The sequence below is a fragment of the Bos javanicus genome, chromosome 13 (assembly GCF_032452875.1).
Source record: "Bos javanicus breed banteng chromosome 13, ARS-OSU_banteng_1.0, whole genome shotgun sequence".
Lineage (NCBI taxonomy): Eukaryota > Metazoa > Chordata > Mammalia > Artiodactyla > Bovidae > Bos > Bos javanicus.
The window spans coordinates 80483555-80500117 of NC_083880.1; the positions used below are offsets into that span (position 1 = coordinate 80483555).

A 16563-nucleotide genomic window follows, 5' to 3' on the forward strand; every position below is an offset into this window, starting at 1 on the left:
TACTCCAGTACTCTTGCCTGGAGAATCCCATGGACGGAGGAGCCTGGTAGGCTACAGTCCCTGGGGTCGCTAAGAGTCAGACATGACTGAGCGACTTCACTTTCACTTTTCACTTTCATGCATTGGAGAAGGAAATGGCAACCCACTCCAGTGTTCTTGCCTGGAGAATCCCAGGGACAGAGGAGCCTATTGGGCTGCCGTCTATGGGGTCGCACAGAGTCGGACATGACTGACACGACTTAGCAACAGCAGCAGCAGCAGGAAGCAGCCATAGACAATATGCAAACAAAGGCCTTGCTGTGTTTAAATAAAACTTTATTTACAAAAACAGAGGCTGGCCAGATTTGTTTGCCGATACTTGGTCTTTAGAACCCTGTTTATGGGTTATGAACCCTGGTCTGTTAGATCTACCAAGGACAGAGATAAAACTAATGCTTCCAAATGATTCTTTAACTCAAGTCCTCATAAAAATAACATAAAGAATGAATCAACAAAACTAAAAATTAGGTAGTATCTAAACTCTTCATTTAAACATTACTATATTTAATATGTCATATACTTTTATATTTATAAGAAATATTAAATGAGTTTTGATAGGAACCTGTAGTTCCTCATACAAAAATGGTAAAATCCTTGGAGAGACATCATATTATGCATCAGTTAGGATACTGCCTAAGCTGCTGTAGCAAAGAGGCCCAAAGTCTTGGAGGCTTTACAAAATAGAAGTGTATTTTTCTCTATATATATTCAATAGGGAAGCCTGGCGTGCTGCAGTCCATGGGGCGCGAAGAGTTGGACACAACTTAGCAACAGAACAGCGAGAGCAACATTCTCACCACGTGACATCCATCCTTGGCTTGTCCACCTGCAGCCACTGGGAGACAACAGAGAGGCAAAGGGAAAAGTCCACTCACCCTCTTTTGTGGGCATAAGCTGGAAGTAGCATATGTCATGCCTGTCCACTTCCCACTGACCAGAATTCACCCGACTGGCCATAACCAGCGAGTAGGGAAGTTAGGAAATGCCTCAAGTTGGGCAACTGTGTGCTCCACCAAAATCCGGGCATTCTATTGTCATAAAACAAGGGGCAGCCGGGGGAACTTGCATTGGTAAACAGCTAGCACTCATCTGCACACAGCACAACAGAAAAGACCTCCAGCAGTGCAGACGGGCTGATGGGATTTTAAATCCTGACTGCGTGCTTACTGGCTTTTTTTTTTTTTTTGAGAATTATATAATCTTGTTGAGCCTTATTTTTTTGTCTATAAAATGAGATGACCAATAATGTTCTCTCTCGACTCCCCTTTGTGTAAGTTCTGCTTTTCTCCCAATCACCCTCATTAGGAAAAGAAACCTGAACATGTTGCCCCACATCCAAGTTCATGGAGAGGTCCAAGGAGGGAGAATTCAACCTTGCCGACACCCACAGGGAGAACAGGCCAGGCACAATGGTTTTATGATCAGCCTTGGCTTGAATTAGAAAGGTGTGTGTGGAGCCCGGCTGCTCATGGCTCAAAAACCAACCAAGAGGCCAGGTCGGTGGGCAGGAAAGCTTGCTTTATTTTCAGAGGCCAGTCACCTGGCAGGGGGAGGTATGAGCGGTGGTGGGAGTGATGTACTACATGCAGAAACAGCACAGTCACCTCTAACAGTCATCTTCAGATTGGTCATTAGTGGTCTGACCAGCATCATCCTGTTTGTTTTAGGTACAGGTCATCGTCAGTTCCGGAGAAGGCGATGGCGCCCCACTCCAGTACTCTTGCCTGGAAAATCCCACGGATGCAGGAGCCTGGTGGGCTGCAGTCCATGGGGTCGCTAAGAGTCGGACACGACTGAGCGACTTGACTTTCACTTTTCACTTTCATGCACTGGAGAAGGAAAGGGCAACCCACTCCAGTGTTCTTGCCTGGAGAATCCCAGGGATGGGGGAGCCTGGTGGGCTGCCGTCTCTGGGGTTGCACAGAGTCGGACACGACTGAAGCGCCTTAGCAGCAGCGGCAGCAGCATCTTCCATTCTGGGGTCATTTGCTCCCATCTCTTTGCAGTCAGTTCTCATTGGCCGTGGCATTGTGGCTGCTCACGTCCTGGGCACAGTCTGCTCATCACATAGTTAACTTCTCCACCTGGCATTCTGGTATCTGCAAGACAGCTCACGGGATGTGTCTCAGAACATTATCTACAGCCCTTGGGGAAGAATTAAGGGTCCTTGACGATGCTTAATGACTGCATTATGATTATTTAGTCTCCTTTGACTGTTTTCCTTGTTTCAGCATTTTTAACTTCTTTGATCAAACTTATTCTCTGACTAAAGTTTTCCAGGCAGGCAGAAGCGATGGTGAGGGGCAACGGCCATAGGGTCCTGCTCCATCTCAAGCGAGGAAAGCAACAGTTCTCCGACAGAGAATCTCTCTTGAGCTCAGAGCCTCCAAGTGTTCATAAGCGTTTGTCTGGATGTCATTCTTTTTTCTCTCGTACAAGAGTTTACCAACACCAGTGGACCTTTGCCAGTGAAGGAATAACTCGCTCATGTGCGGCTCTCTCACTACTCTCTCCTCGTGTGTGTATCTCTGCCGTGGTTGCAGTGCTACTAACACGAAGAAAGCGCTCTGGGGCAGTGATGCTGGAAGGGGAGCAAAGGAGCACAGCCCTCGCTGGACCCTGGGCTGCGTCCTCAGCCCAAGCCATTGTGTAATCACTGGAATGTAAGTTTTGTAAAGATTTCCCCGCTCCGTTCTGTCTTTCTCTCCACAAGTTCTTAGTGACATCAGACATTCCACATTTACTAATAAGACCTCACACCTTCTCCAAAGCAGTGGTTTTCCTGCTCTGATCAAGACCTACCACTCAACACCTACCTTCGCAAGCTGCTGCAAGGATTTGATGAGGTGACGTATGTCAGGTTCTTAGAACAAAGCCTAATGCTCAGTAAAGAATGTAATAGAAGTCTGCTACACGGTGAGCAACAGAGTGGGTTCAGATGTTAACTTCTAACTCCTCCCCACTATGAAATGGGTCACACCACTATCCAAATGTATCTACTGGAATTATCCTGGCTCTTGGCTTCCATTTTCCATTATCCAGCTCCCATGCCAGAGCAGTCTACTCTGCAATGTTAGAAGACCGATTACCAACAACAGGGAATTCTCTGACTGTGTCACTCAAGAGACGCTCCTTCAAGCCCAGAACAGCTGTGTAACCAAAGAGACATCTCATGGCATGCTCTGCAAATGCCTACCACCAGCTCCTTATCACACACGGATGGCTCCTATCTGCTAGACAGACCATCATCTCTCTTTCTCTTCCTGAGCACTTTCTCTCTCTGCTAAACTGTCTCTCCTGTGGTAGTCAGAGGGAGCTTTATAGCCAGTTCCTTTCAGTGTAAAGAAACTTCCAGATTGAGACTGTCTCCCATTGGGCAAGACCACAAGCGTGATGTCTCATCTGGTGACTCTGCAGGCGTGCTCTTTGTGCAGAAATCTGGAGAGCTGCGATCTATCGTTTAATGTATATTGCTGTGTATCCTACTTACGATATGCTGAAAGTTGATATAATAGAAAGAACCACAGCTAATTTTTAGGTCCTTTACAGAAATTCCTTGAGCTAATTTTAGAGCCTGATCTCTTACCAAACTGCCAGGAGTCTCCAGTCTAGCCAAATTCACCAAGGCGTCTTTTCTTTCCCTTGTCATTCATTCATTCAACATTTTGATTAAATGCTGCAGTTTGCCAGGCCCAGTGTTATTCCTTTAAGGTAACATAATGAGGGTGATAAAGCTTTTCCTTTATCAATTTAAAATTTGTTTTCAGTGTGCTAAACTTTTTCTGTTTCTCTGAACCAGGGGTTCAGCGTGGAACACCTGTTCCCTTGGTCTTTACTTGTGCAGAGTACTTACCATTCTTATTCTCTGTGGAGCCTTCCCAAATTACTGCTACTCAGAGTGAGAAGAGAATCTTTATCTCATGTCTATGCTGATTAAAAATTCCATGGTTATAGGTTACTGATAACAGAAAATAATTCTGAAAGTCTTTAAAAACTTTTTTGAAGTTTATCAGAGAGACCCCAAATTATAAAGAGCTTGGAGGGTCTGGTTAGAGCCATGGAAATCTGGAAGTGGCCAGGTGGCAAGAAACCTAACATTCTTCTTCGGATAGGAACAGTCCACCCGAGAAATTACCACCATTGCCTGTGGACACAGAGCAGCTACTGTGAGTTCATTCCAGTGTTCTCACAGCTGCAGATTCAACAATGCAGGGTAAACACATCTGATTGATCAAACTGCGATCTTGTGGCTGGCAGAGGGTCTGCAGAGTCAAGGCCCAACCCTTCAGCTTCCAGAATAGGAGATAAAGGAATGATCTCCTGCACGTGCTGTAAGCAATTTCTCCAAAACTAGGGAGGGAAATTAGAAGTCGAGCCCCCAAAGAAAGAACAAAGTCCTCTATACCAGTCATGACTGCATTTTGATACCTTTTAAAATTCTTTTTTTTTTTTTTTTTACCTTTTAAAATTCTTATCGCCTCTATTGTTTTCTCTTATTTACGTGGCGTTTACTCTCTTTTTTTTTTTTTTTGGCCATGAAACGTGACAGGTAGGATCTTAATTCCTTGAGCAAGGATCGAACCAGAGCTCGTGGCGGTGAGAGCACTGGGTTCTGACCACTGGGTCGCCAAGGAAGTGCCTGCGTTCTTTAAATGGATTTAGACTTTGTTGTCAATTCTCTGCCCCAAACTAAGTTCCTTCAGGATGAGAGCACTTGTTATATTCTGTACATAAGCTGGAGGCTCAGACAGTGAAGAATCCGCCTGCAATGCGGGAGACCTGGGTTTGATCCCTGGGTCGGGAAGATCCCCTGGAGAAGGGCCTGGCTACCCAGGCCAGGATTCTGGCCTGGAGAATTCCATGGACAGAGGAGCCTGGCGGGCTACAGTCCATGGGCTTGTAAAGAGTCCAACACAACTGAGTGCCTTTCACTTCGCTTAACCTCCTAGCATTGGGCTTCCCTGGTGATTCAGCAGTAAAGTATCTTTCTGCTGTGCAGGAGACTCGAGTTTGATCCCTGGGTGGGGAAGATCCCCTGGAGGAAGGCATGGCAACCAACTCCAGTGTCCTACCTGGAGAGAGGAGCCTGGTAGGCTACAGTCTATGGGGTCACAAAGAGTCAGACATGACTGAAGCGACTCAGCACCTCCGAGACCTCCGAGTTACTTGCTCCCAGAAGGTGCCTGTGAAGTAATTTACAACCCGATAAATGCTGGGTACTTATCTTACCAGCCTCTTCAGATCTCTAGTGCTACCAGTGATGGAGAATTTGAAACTTTGGAGTAAAATTTCAAGACATTTTATAACTACTTAAAGTTATGTCTATTTGACAACATAACCTGTGTTTGCTTTTAAACAGTAGGAAAATACTTATAATTAAAAACAATAGAACAGTTCAGCATTAAATAAATCTTACATCTGCTGTTTAGCCACTTGAGGGGAAACAGTTCTCTAACAAATGGCAATGGTCAAGAAAGCTATGAAACTTAGGCCAGTTGTCGTGGAAAATGACTGCCTAGTTGCTAAGCTACCAGTCCTAAAAGAAGCTCAATGAGGAGATAAAAACCAGCTTAACTAGACCCGGTCCATCTGAGAGTAGAAAGTTGTAGCTGGCAGGTGATTCTGGCAGATGCGTGGCAGGAAAAGTGATTGACAAGCTGGTCTTCGCTTGGCATGAAATCTGGCTTTGATGTAGTGAGTGACTGACAGGCTGGTGTCATCAGAAAATGTGGATTGTGCGTCGGAAGGGCTATTTTGCAACAAAGTGATTGACACGTTACAGAAATTGTCCCGTAGATGGAGAAAACCAAATAGAGATTTGCTTTGACAAGCATTTCCTTTTTACCTGTTCACTTTGTATACAGAGAAGAGAGAGAGGAAGCCCTTGTGGGTGCTAACCGACTTATCCAGTAGATATCTGGATGGCGGTGGCCACGAGGGTGCGTGGGAAGAGCCTGGGTGGTAAGGAGGTGGCAGGCGGATGTTCCAGCCTGGATTCCCCCACGACTGCTGTCTGGGGAAGTAAAGCCGCTCTCCAGGCTTCACTGTTGTATCTGCTAAATGAGGAGCTTGAACTCAAATTGTTTCTATATTCCACTCCAACCATTTGTAAGTCTGTGTTGTTTTTTTTTTCATGGACAGCTATTATGTTCCCACATCTTTTCTGTCTTCTGGCTCATCAGATTATTGCATTTCTTAAGCCACAGTGATTGGTTCATGGATTGTTCCAATGGGACACATAATAGAAGATAGAATATAAGGTCTAGAAGTATTGGCAGTCATCTTTGCCACCTCATGTGAGGAGGGTGGACCAATAAAATACTGGAGTGGGTTACCACGCGCTTCTCCAAGGGATCCTCCCGACCCAGGGATCGAACCCAGGTCTCTTATGTCACCAGCTCTAGCAGGCAGCTTCTTTACCACTAGTACCACCTGGGAAGCCCCAGTAAAATACCTGATTCCCCCGTAAAATTCAAATAATGAATAACTTTACAGTGTAAGTGTATCCCAAATATTGCATGGGATATACTTAATCTCAAAAATATATTTGTTGTTTATTTATCTGAAGTTCAAATGAATCTAGGTGTCTTATATTCTTAGTTGTTAAATCTGGCAGCATCTTATATTAACAAATAATCTGCTTGGGAATGAAGCCAGTGCAGACACAAGTGGAACTCAGAGGCACAGATAATGAGTCCTGGTGGCGTTACTCAACTTCCCGGATCCAGCGAGCCTGAAATGTGACTGGCTGCGCTCTGCCTAGACCCAGGTGGGAAGCAAACAAAAAACCAAAACCTTTTGAAACTGCTTTATTAAGCTCGCGTGAGTTAAGTTTCTCCCTGGTAACCACGGAATGCCCTCTCCTCCTGCTCCTCCGCAGCTCCCCCCTCACTTTAGCTTTTGGGTCAGGCCATCACTGGACGCACCTGTCCTGTGTCCTGTCCAAGGGAACACGTTTCCTGAAGTGTGTCTTATTCTCCTCAAAATGGCCATGTACCTTCTTGACTTACAACTAGTTTTTCTCCTGAATTCTGACTTTCTCCCTCCTCTCATTTTCCTGAACACTACTGTTATTTTTGTTTAATTACCAATTATAAGTTGTAAGGAAAAAAAAATTTTTTAAGGAAATTAGAGCTGGGAGACAACTCAGAAATCCTTACTGTCACCTGTTGCTGAAACAAGGAACAAATAGCCCTGCCCATTTCTTGTCTTTTTTCCAAGGAAGTTGGCCAACCATGTTTTTGACCAGTAAATTATTTAAGTGTTATTTGTAAGCCACATTGCCTCAAAAAGAATTTAAATTTTGTTCTGAGAAGTAGCAAGATTTGGTCATCCTATGATTCTGCGCTTTTAGGGTGTGGATGGCAGAAAGCAACTTCTTTGGCTGGTGCAAAATGTCCAGGTCATTTTCTAAGGGTGGGGGTGTCTCAGGGAACACACGAAATGAGGATGCAGCCAGCTCTGGGAAAGAGCCTGAAGTCAAGACCTAGACAGCTGTCTGATTCCCTCTCTCTCTCTTTCTCAATTCTTCCTTCTCATTTCTACCTTGCTTTCCCTACCCAGACTATGATCGCTGCAGAGAGTAGCTTTTCCTCTGCACTTAATCTGTTTGGTGGAAAACAGCTGTCCCAGATGTTGAATGATTTGGATTCAGTGGCAGGATCTAATATTCTGTCTCAACACCAGTGCTGGAGAAACGGGATGCGAGGGTCTCCCATGAGCCAGATGTTCTCAGCCCAGTGGGGGACAAACACACAGAATACGGACATGGCTGCCCAGGACCCATCTCTGTGGATTGCAACCCACTCCCAGGATTAAGTTACGAGCGTGCCAGTTATTAAGCTATTGTTTCTCAGTTCCAAATCCCTTCTCTGAACTCTGCTCTGTGAGGCTGGGGGCTGGGTCCTAGCAAATGGCATAATTCCTTGGACAGTTTGACATGGAAGTGTGTCTAAAACAGACTTACAGCTAAAGCCAGGCTGGCCAAACTTGGCTGTGACAGCCAGACTGGTGGTTCCGATTCCTGGTACCAAGAACGCCGAGTGGTCCCTGGGAATCCACATCCAAAGAGGAGTCCACGTGTCTGCCCACTGACCTGTAAGGATCGATAGAATAAGATCAGGAAATTTTTAAAGCCTCTTTTTCCAAAAAATTCTATGAATATGAGCTCTTAAAATTTTCTCCAAGTGTTTGTAACGTGTCCATGGTTGAAGAATTTTATTTCAAGAAACTCACCTCCATGCAGGGCATTTTCCGGAGTTCTGAAGGAAGCAGAAGGAAGAGTAAGATTATCGCTTCAAATGCTATAGGAGTTGACACAGGTGGAGCACGATGAAGTCTAAAGCTCTTCGCACAGAGATTCCACATGTGATTTTGCCTGGGTTAGAATCCTGCCGATGCTACTCCCTAACCTGTAAACGTGCAGCAACACGGTTTTGCTATGTCTCTGTTACTGCATTAGCAAAGTTGAGCGAATGAGCGTTGCTGCCACGCACAATCGTGAAGTTTGAACGAGGAGCTCCATTCAGGACGGTGAACTTGCTTGCCTCAGCCGAGTCTTAGGCCTGGACTAAAGTGAGTACTCAGTACTCCATATTATCCTACTGGCCTTTTGGGTCTTGCGGTCCTCTGACTTTTATCTCAGAGCCTGCTGTGCTGTGCTTCGTCACTCAGTCGTGTCCAGCTCTTTGTGACCCCGTGGACTATAGTCCACCAGGCTCCTCTGTCCATGGGATTCTCCAGGCAAGAATACTGGAGTGGGTTGCCATGCCCGCCTTCAGGGGATCTTTCCATCCCAAGGATCAAATCCAGGTCTCCCGCATTGTGGACGGATCCTTTACCAGCTGAGCCACCAGGTAGTCCATGAACACTGGAGTGGGTAGCCCATCCCTTCTCCAGGGGATCTTCCCAAACCAGGAATCGAACCAGAGTCTCTGGCATTGCAGGCAGATTCCTTACGAGCTGAGCTACCAGGGAAGCCCTTAGCTCAGAGCCTATAGGGAGCTGTTAGAAGGAATTAAGCCATCTATGCTGAATTCCATCTGTGTGCTGAGTGACTGGAACCCAGAGAAAAGGAAGAAAATGATGTACGCCCGAAACACAGAGGCTCCCAGAATGTGATGACTTTGGCCGTAAGTGCTGCTTTATGGCTGTCTGTACAGCTGCCCGTCACAAACGTCCGACAGGTGACCTGCAGTGATGAGAGGGAGAAGAGAGCGGCATGCAGAGCACCGCGCCCTGCGGAGCGCAGATCAGGGGAGGGCGTCCCTGGAAGACACGGCGTCCCTCCCTCGCCCTCCTCTCAGCCGCAGGCCCAGCGTCCCCACTCATGGCCCCGCTTCTCACTTCCCAGCTCCCAGTCATCCATTTACGCGTTCATTCATTTTTTCCTTGCATTATATTTTAATTCACTCGTGTGTGCCTTCAACCATCTATTCATCAAATTTTTAATTACTCACATAGCAAATGTTTATTGGGCTAATAGCTGCAGATTAGATGTACTGGGCTCTTTCGGTAAAGTGAGTTCCTTGATAAGTATGAAGGACCTAACAACAGCCCCGGCATTTACTGAGCACGTCTTCTGTGTCACACACCATGAATTATCTCATTTCATCCTCACAAGAGTCATGTGAGGTAAGATGCTATTCTTAACAACATTTTTTAGAGATTGGGTGAAGTGTTTTAGAGGGTTTAGGTGAGGTGTCCAGAGTCACACAGCTGGTAGATCACAGAGCCAGAATTCAAAATCCTGTTTGTCTAACATAGCACATACGCTTTTATCCACTACTTGGGGCCACCTCAATAGATCTGAAAGTTGAATGTTTGTACTTCTTGCTCAGAATGAATTCTGAATAGGGAAGGTGGTGCCTGATCTGTGTTGCAAAGTGTGGACAGGAGACTGGTAAGAAAATGATTTAAGAAGGTATTCATGCTGATCAAAAACAACATATTAAATAAAACAGTGAGTCAGAGACCCACGGTGTAACCTCACTTTCCCAGCATAACTCATTGAAATTGGATTAATATGTCATCATCAACTTGGCAAAACCAAATCGTGAGTTAAGAATCTTACCATGTAAAGTGTGTTGTTGTTTAGTTGTTAAGTCATGTCCAACTCTTTGAAACCCCATGGACTGAACCATGCCAGATTCCTCTGTCTTTCACATCTATCAGAGTTTGCTCAAATTCATATCCATTATGTTGGTGATGCTATCTAACCATCTTATCCTCTGCCACCCCCTTCTCCTTTTGCCTTCAATCTTTCCCAGAATCAGGGTCTTTTCCAGTGAGTTGGCTCTTTGCATCAGGTGGCCAAAGTACTGGAGCTTCAGCATCAGTCCTTCCAATGAATAGTCAGGGCTTACTTCCTTTAGGATTGATGGGTTTAATGTCCTTGCAGTCCAAGGGACTCTCAAGAGTCTTCTGCACTGCAACCAGAAAATAAATTCAAACTGGCCTGAAGAAGGAAGAAATGCATATGTTTGCATCACTGAAAGGGCCAAGGGCAGGGCTTCAGGTACAGTTTGATCAAGTGCCGTCAAGGACCAGCTTAGTTCCCTTCTGTATTTCTTCTCTGCCTTCCATTGAATCAGCAACTTCCTCAGGCTTCAGATGAGTTCCCGTTGGCAGTTCCATGGACTTCTGTCTTAGTAAGCAATGAAGTTGGGCAAGTCTACATATCTTCACACCACACAGATCATGGAAGGACTGGATCTCAAAGAGTTGAGAGCCACTTGTTTCATCTCAGAAGCCCTAGAAAAATTCTCCAGAGATTGTATTGGTTTTGACTGGGTTTCTTCCATCATAAATCAAATCATGGTTTCCAGAGGGATGAGACAGAATAGGATTTTTGGCTTCAGATAGTCAGAGTCCACCCTCAAAAGCTGGGGGAAGGATCGATACCACAAAAATTAATGGCTGATCATGGTGGGGTAGTCAAACTCCAAATGGTGTTATCTGGAAGAGGAAGAGGAACTGAAGTTAGACAGGAGAAACCACTGGGGTCCACCACACCTAGCTGTCCAGTTTCTTTGTTTAACTACTGAGTGCCCAGGAGTATCTTCCTGAAGCATACAGTACCTCAGTTTTGAACCACGCTAAACTGGCGGTCTAGGCAGTCGGGCTCACTGGCACTAGTGGTAAAGAACCCACCTGCTGACGCAGGAGACATAAGACTTGGGCTCAATCCCTGGGTCCGGAGGATCCCCTGAAGGAGGGCATGGCTACCCACTGCAGTATTCTTGCCTGGAGAATCCCAGGGACAGAGGAGGCTGGCGACCTATGGTCCATAGGATTGCCAAGAGTCCGACACGACTGCAGCTATTAATTCTTGGCACACTTGCAAGAAACGGGCAGCTGAGTTTGTCCTTTGAATTGCAGACGCTGCATCCGATCCCCTTGGTTGGTTGAATCCACACACGTGAAATCTGCGGATCTAAGGGCCAACTGTACTGTGTCATGTTATATCAAGGACTTGGGCACTTTTTGGAGTTTAGTATCTTCTGGAGTCCTGGAACCCATCCTGTGGATACTGAGGGATGACTGTATTGCCTTATTCATTACCATCTTGGAAGCATTTTCTCCACTAAATGCAATCACATTTCTTTCATATAAGTTAGTATAGTATTGCTTTTTTTTCCTCTTCAAACTGCCTCAGAAGTCCCAGCGCTCAAAGTGTCTTGAGTAGTTACTGTCACTATCCGCCTTTATACCTGCTTTGTCTCCTGACTAAACAAAAGGTATCGACTTGCAACACTTCAATTAAAATCAGGTTAAATTCTGCGTTTCTTTACAGGGGTGGTGCTTCGATTGCAATTCTTTCCATGTCGTCTACTCGACAAATGTGTTTGGCATGTGTAGACTGTTGCGATCACGTTTCTTCTTGTGACATTTTGAGGAGGGGGGAAAAACTGCATGGTTCAGTGGATGACACAGTTTGTTACAAGTGGCAACGTAAAAATTTGAAATTCTTAAACGATTTAGCATTTCCCCTCCCAGACACGTTATTTATCACAGAGAGGTGATATTCTGGGGGACTCAAGCCAATCAGAGGATGGGAGCATAATTTTTACAAAACAAATGTATGTATAAATTATCACTCTCTCTTCTCCTCTCCATAAATAGCGACACTAATAGATCCATAGCTGAGATATGGGAAGGGGTGCCGTGTTGTACAACAGTTCATCTTATCTGGGGAGGCAGAGTTGAGAAATCAGGTCAGCTAAGATGCACAGCTATACTTCGGCGGCGTCCGGCATGTCCTCACTACAGTAGCTGAAGCAGTGTCTCTTGTCTAGAATAGAAGGTACTTGTGTGTGTGTGTGTGTGTGTGTGTGTGTGTGTGTGCACGTGTGTGCAAGGAAAAGGGAGACAGAGGCTTATAATTTAAGCCATGATTGAACCACAAATATGTTTTACTTGGCTGGCACAAAATTTACACAATAGGGAACTTTTATTGAAAAGTCTAGATTACTGTCTTCTTATAAAGATCTTGAGCTCTTTCCTAAGGGGGAAGCAACTCACTGGAGCCTATAGGGGTTTGTATAGTGACTGCCCCCTTTAGACAGGCCGTGAGCCCTCCAGGCTGCCTTAATGCCCACCACTCCCTGTCGCCTCAGACCCAATCTGCTCCATTTTGTTACTACCTTCTTGGATACAAGGGATACTTGAGTTTGTGGGCCTTAGGATAATGAGAGCCCTGTGGACGAATAATCCAGTGACTTTTCAATCCAGGGTCCTTGCAGATTTTGCCCCAGAGGTAGGCCCTGATGGTGGAAGGAATCTAATTTTCTTGTAAGACTGTTTTCCAGAATCCACGTGACTTACAGTTTACCTCCATTAGCTGAAACAGTCAATATTCTCTTTGAATTTATATTTTAATTGGAGGAAAATTTCTTTACAATATTGCGTTGGTTTCTGCTATACAGCAATGCAAATCAGCCATAATGATACGTGTATACACACACGTATCTCCCCTCCCTCCTGAGCCTCCCAGCCCTTCCCCTCCCCACCACACCGGTCATCACAGAGCAGCAGGCTGGGCTCCCTGTGTTATCCAGCACCTTCCCACCAGCTGTCTACTACACTGAGAGTGTATATATGTCAGGGCTACTTTCTCCATTCACCCCACTCTCTCCTTCCCCCACTGTGTTCACAAGTCCACTCTCTACATCTGCATTTCTATTCCTTCCTTGCAAATAGGTTCATCAGTCCAGTTTTCTAGATCCCATACATATGCATTAATATGCGGTATTTGTTTTTCTCCTTCTGACGTTCTCCACTCGAAACAGAGTCAATATTCTTTTAAAAAGTAAAACAAGATATTTCCAACTTTTCTGCAGTTTTAGTTTTCCTTTAGCATTCTTTTGCGACTCTTCTGAACCAAGCGACTTCTTGGGAGGTATATTGGAAGGCTGACTATTCACAATGTAGATCACAGCCCTTGTAAATCAGAGCACACCACACACGTGATGTGGCTCTGGGGTTTCTGCTAACCACAACTGCCATCTTTGAGCTGACTACCACTGCTGGGTGTGTTACTTACAAAAATCCTCAGCAAAAATATTCCAGGGCTAATAAATGTTATGTTTTGCCTTCTTCACTTTATAGTGATATATGTTTTATCAGAGGGGGGAAATGTGTATTTTTCCAGCTTCTTTCATTAGTGTCTCTAAGCTTGTTTGAGATTCGTACTTCGGGCAGCTCTCCAGCTGACCCACCACTCAATTCCCTTCTGCGGGAGAAGGGGAAGCTCGACAGAGGCATCACTGAATCACAGAATGTGTGAGTTTGAGACTTGGCACTGGGAATCTGTAAAGCAAAACTTTGAGAAATTTGCCATATTTTAATAAGCGTATTATAAACTATTTTTGATTGCTTGTTTTTATTGCATACTCAATGTGTGTACCTAGTTCAGGAGTCAGTAAAGTACGGACCAGGGTCCAATCTAGCCAGCTACCTATTTTTGTAAATAAAGTTTTATTGGCACACAGCCAGGCCCCCTTATTTACATATCATTTGTGGCTTCTTTTGTCCTACAACAACAAAGCTGAGTAGTTGCAAAAGAGGTCAATATGGTCAGCAAAGCAGAAATATTTACTGTGTGGTCCTTTAAGAAAAACTTTGCCACACTCTGATCTAATTCTCTAACATAGTAGAAAAAGTGTTATTGCTTGTTAAATGCATTTAAAAAAAATGATTAGTTCTCCTAAGTGTAAGCTCCTGTACTCCCCTTCAGGAGCTTTGTGGCACTTATAATCATTTATTCACTGGACATCTTCATACTCTAAGCTGCTTAGAGGGTCTCTTTTGGATCTGATTGTATCAATTAGGAATGCTTTTAACTACAAGTAATAGAATACTTCAACTAGTGGCTTTAACGATGAAGATTTGAATTATCTCATCTAATCAGAAACGTGGATGCCGCTGAGTCTAGGCTGGATGCAGAAGCCCCAGGGTCGTGCAAACCACAACTGCTATAATTTCAGTGCTAGAACAAGACAAGAAACTAGACACTCAATGAAAACATGTCAAATAGCACATGGATGTATTGATGGATGAATGGGTAAATGAGAGACAACATTTTTCAAATGTAGTTAAATTTGGTCCCCACAGTAGGCGGCAGGGGCAGCATGTAAGGTGTCCTTGGTAGTAAAAAGGCCGCAGACTTCACTTTATCTTAACCTCTTCGTGTTAGAGTGAGGCACAAAAAAAGAAAGTTAGCTATTAGTGGGGACTTCCCTGGTGGTTTAGACAGTAAAGCATCTGTCTACAATGGGGGAGACCTGGGTTCGATCCCTGGGTCGGGAAGATCCCCTGGAGAAGGAAATGGTAATCCACTCCACCTATTAGTGTGAATGTTTATGGTTTTTGACTATCCAGCATCCATGAGCCACCTTTCTGGTAACAGCTCTTTAATTTTGCTTTGAGGAACCAAGTCTCTGAAATGATGTGACTAAAGTGAGGCAGGCAGCAGCCCTGCCCCCACAGAAAGCATCTGCTCCGGGGTCAGCACCCACCCCGCCCCCATCTTCAGTGATCAGCCCAGAGTTGAGTGCACGTCCCAGGGTCACACAGCCTGGATGAGCACGAGGCTTCAGCAGGTGCTCCCAGGGAAAAAGAATACTGAGCAGTCTCTAACAGTGCCGAGTCCATAGTGTGTGCTCAGCAAACAGCTGTTGAATGCATGAGTGAATAGATGAATAAATAGCATCTTCCTATGTCAGACAAGAAGGGTCCCCAGTGACCAGCTAATCTACCCGACAGAGGAAGCACTGGAGCCTCAGTCTCTATTGGCAAGCCAAGGCCTCCTGTGTTCCTCCTTCCTGACCCTGGCCACAGGGATCCTCAGGCTTCCAGCAACCAACTTCTGCCTCATCCATTTTCTCAAGTCCTTGAATCTTTCCATTTCGTGAAGTACATCTTGTCTATGTATTTGAATTTCAGTTCTTGTCATTTGCAACTGAATGAGGAAGATGCCAATGGCCCTTTGCTGCCTTGCTGTGCTCACTAAGGGATGTAGGGCTTTGTCCTGACTCTCCTCCTGCAGTCCTCTGTCTCCAAGCACATCTCTGACCAGGCGCTTGTGGCCATCTCTCTCCTGCATTCCCACACTCCCCACTGTGGACTCAAGAACATCCCTGTTCTTAAGGAATTAATGCAGTGTGTGCCAGCGGTCCCTGGGCTGACTCGTTTCAAGAGGCTCACCTGGGCCATAGAGAAATCTAGATCTTAGACATTCAGTGGAGGATCTCCAGGGCCCTCGGACGTCCAGTGGACTGCGTCTGAGAGTCCTCCCGGGTCACTGACTGAGCAAACACTGTGTCTGTCAGAAACAGGTGGCATCCAGGTGTAGCCTGTACGGCCAGGCTCCATCTTGGAACTTCTAGTGCTTTCTGCAGCTGGGGTGGGCCACAGACCTTGCGTTCTCTTCCACCCCAGCAGGACTGCTGTGAATCTCAACAGTGGTGCATGAGGATGATACCAGGACTCCTCCTTTTGAAAATATCCCTGAAATTTTCCCCTTCCAGAAACTAAAAACTATTCTGCACTATGATGAGCTTCATGGACGAGAATATTTAAACAAGTAGCTGTCCGAAACATTATGCTCTGTGAATTCAACCATCAACCATTAAATCAAAAGTTTGACGTTAGGAACTCTAAGTAATATAGATACCTGTTAAGAATACATTTTTTTAATGTACTCAAATTTTTAAATTTGAAAATTCACTCTGCCACTTACTCACTGTGCAAACTTGATTGAATAAGAACCTTAAACAAGAACAAGGTCACTGTGTAATCCTGAACAGGAAGAGACCGTAATGCTGGGAAAGATTCAAGGCAAAAGGAGAAGGGGGCAACAGAGGATGAGATGGTTAGATAACATTATCGACTCAGTGGACATGAACTTGAGCAAATTCCAGGAGATAGTGAAGGACAGGGAAGCCTGGCTTCTGCAGTCCATGGGGTCACAGAGTTAGACACAACTCAGCTATCGAACAATGACAACGAACCTTGAAAGTTACT

At 45.2% G+C, this 16563-nt stretch overlaps 1 long non-coding RNA gene across 2 annotated transcripts in view; it reads right to left on the bottom strand.

Annotated features, from left to right (window-relative positions):
- Window positions 1-1538: 1538 nt before the first annotated feature.
- LOC133259916 (uncharacterized) overlaps window positions 1539-16563 on the bottom strand; it is a 29598-nt gene continuing 14573 nt past the window's right edge. The window contains exons 2-4 of one of the 2 annotated variants that reach the window (XR_009740584.1): window positions 10112-10995; window positions 4499-8134; window positions 1539-4467 (exon numbers count right to left, since the gene is read on the bottom strand). This is a non-coding gene — a long non-coding RNA (uncharacterized LOC133259916). Of the gene's footprint in view, window positions 4468-4498; window positions 9230-10111; window positions 10996-16563 lie in introns of both variants that reach the window. The other variant, XR_009740583.1, reaches the window with a different exon arrangement.